Genomic DNA, 3,089 nt, shown 5'->3' with positions numbered 1-3,089 from the left:
TCTGGAACTTCAAACTCAGAATTTGCTATTTAGAATTCTATGTAGTGCCTTTTCAATGCAACAATCTATTTAGCTTGAGTTAAGCTTTAAGCCTGCTGAAACTTGCCTTGTATTCCCTCCTTCCACTGCCCTGGTTGCTCTCCTTTCCCACCAAATTCCTGGTGTAAGTTTGATGTTGGCCCCAAGTCCAAGCTCACACCACAGTCAGGACCCTCCCTCTAACCTCAAATGACATTATGGTGGTGGTTACTTTATCCAGGTTGAAATGGATCATTTAAGTATTTCAAGCGGAATAGGCAAGGGAAAATGGCAGCAAGCAGGGGTCAGAGGTTAGGAAGCCCGATTGTAAGTCTGGTACGTTTCAGGAGTTGTCTATTTGGAGTTTCTGCTATTATAAAGTGAAGGGGCAAAGTACTGTTTCATTGTCAAATAATCGTCTACCTGCATACTTGTGTTCTGAACATACACACTGCTTAAAACTCTAAAATGTGTATCAAACTGATAAAATCAAGACTCTGCTAAATGCTTCTTAGATGCCACCAGATTATGATACATTTTAACAAGAGCCATTTTGACATCTCTGTTCCTTAGACTATAGATAAAAGGGTTTAACAGAGGTGTAATAACTGTATACACGACTGCCACCAACTTGTCCTGGACAATCGAATTGCTCGATTTAGGCTTTAAGTACATAAACATAACAGAACCATAAAATATAGTAACCACCGTGAAGTGTGAAGTACAAGTGGAAAACGCCTTCTTTCTACCGGATGTAGAATTCATTCTAACAACAGCCAGTATAATATATATATAAGATACCACAATTAATAAAAATGAACCAACCACAACACAGATACTGGTCACAAAAATAACAATCTGATTAATCCTGGTGTCTGCACATGCTAAGGTTAATATTGGTGGAATGTCACAAAAAATGTGATTGATGTTATTAGAACCACAAAAAGGCAAAGTGAATGTAAGAACCGTATGTAGCAGAGAATTTGCTGAGCCAATCAAATAAGATCCGATGAGAAGTCGAATACAAACCATTCTTTTCATTATGATGCTATATAAAAGAGGGTGGCATATTGCACTATACCGGTCATATGCCATTGCCGCTAGTAAGTAACACTCTGTCCCACCGCAGACTACAAAGCTATAGACTTGTACAACACAGCCATAGAAAGAAATGGTCTTATTCTCAAATAACAAGTTGGAAAGCATCTTTGGAATATTGACTGAAATGTAACAAGTTTCAAGAAATGAAAAATTAGTGAGTAAAAATTACATAGGAGTGTGAAGATTTTGGCTAAATAGATAAGCTAAAATAATACTTAGGTTTCCAATTACAGTAATAATGTAAATAATTAAAAACACCATAAAAATAAAAACTTGGAGTTCCGCAATTTCTGATAGTCCAATGAGAATGAATTCTGTCATAGTTGTGTAATTATGGTCCATGTCAAGTTATTTCTGTCTGTAAATACAAATACTGTCCAAATGAAATCTACAGTTTCAAACCAATCATCATGATATTCAAAATAACAAAAGTACAACGTAATAAAAGCATGTGTTATCTACTAGGTAGAATCTGCATTTACCAAAAGGATTTCCAAAATGTGTCAACTGTACAATTTATTATTATATTAAGCATTGCTATTGTTTTTACAGGCTATAAAGAAAGAATATTATTAAAAATACCAGATTCCCACCACCCACATATAAAATATATTACCAAAACATATACAATGATTTAATAATAATCTAGAGACTATAGAGGCAATATAATAGTACAATTTTAAAACAGCAAGTGCTAACCAAATTCTTCTTGTGAGAAGGTTCTTTTAAACCATCATTCATCACAAAATTGTTCTTAACTCAAGAAACTGCACGTGTGATGGGTAAGATCTCCATCAGCTTCTTTCATCTCAAGTGCAGTCCAATGGCAACGTTTATACACTTAAATTTCCTATGGCCCATTTAAAGGGTCAGTCAACCTTCACTTGTCTGCATATATGCTGTGGCCTTTCTGAGGAGTTCCTGCTCTCCTTGTTGGATCAATTATTTACTTTAAATAATCGACAGCAGAAGTTGGAACACACATAACTCTCAACTGGATACAAATGGAATCATAGCAAGGAGATCAATATTGAAGTGTCCAAGGCACTTACGAATCCAGGTGCTGATTTAGACCACCAGGCACCATCAGTATATAATAGTGCGTGTACATGTAAATATATTTTTTTACGTTTGGGTGGACAGGCCCATTAAGGAACCTATTGTGTGTCTGCTCAAACCATAAAAGTGCTCTATTGTGTTTTGTACAAAGTTGTTTTACTTGTTATCCTGCAGAAGTTATCCCCAGAGGCACATGTACTAGGGTTTAATACATATTTTTGTATCTGAGCTTTAGTAGATTGGGATTTTGAGCCCAAGAATTTTAACAATAATTTTGACATTAATAAACATTTTGGGAAGTAGGCCTTCTATTTTTTATGAGATTGAGAAGACTTGGGCAATTACTAATGAAAAGCAATAAAACTGCAAGGACTATCTACAGTACATGGCCCCAGAGACTGCCGCTATCATTGTGTATGTATTGTGTGTGCTGAACTAAACTATTTTTTGAGTTTAAATGTGAGCCAAATATTGGGACGTTAAGAGTTTGTATATAAATGTTTCATCTTTGTAACTTGATTTGTCTATGTGTCTACCGATATGATTTATACCAGATATAATGTACTTTTTGTGTACCTTTGATATTTTGATGTCAATGATATTTGATGATATTGAAATATTGAATGATATTTCAAATTTTGACCAGTTAAGCTCGAAAACAGTTTCACATTTTAGCTATGGGACTATTTATTTGGCAATTGCATTGATACGGAAGTGATGCATGTATTGTTTTCTGGGGCAATTCTTTTGGCGATATTGTATTCCAGGAATTATTTAATTTTATATTCTTTTGAAAGAATTAAATAAAAGTAAAAACTAGAAGAATTTAAAGCAACTGTAAATATAAAGTGCTAATTTTATTCAGCCAATTTTTCCTGTATGTTCATGATACCAAATTACATTGTATGGCT

At 34.4% G+C, this 3,089-nt stretch overlaps 1 pseudogene; it reads right to left on the bottom strand.

Annotated features, from left to right (window-relative positions):
* Positions 1-428: 428 nt before the first annotated feature.
* LOC143933266 (olfactory receptor 5G9-like) lies at positions 429-1,468 on the bottom strand (annotated as a pseudogene).
* Between the last annotated feature and the right edge of the window lie 1,621 nt (positions 1,469-3,089).

This window comes from Lithobates pipiens, unplaced genomic scaffold (assembly GCF_037356315.1).
Source record: "Lithobates pipiens isolate NorthernLeopardFrog02 unplaced genomic scaffold, aLitPip1_a1.2 Scaffold_27, whole genome shotgun sequence".
NCBI lineage: Eukaryota > Metazoa > Chordata > Amphibia > Anura > Ranidae > Lithobates > Lithobates pipiens.
This window is presented reverse-complemented; position numbering and strand designations above follow the sequence as displayed.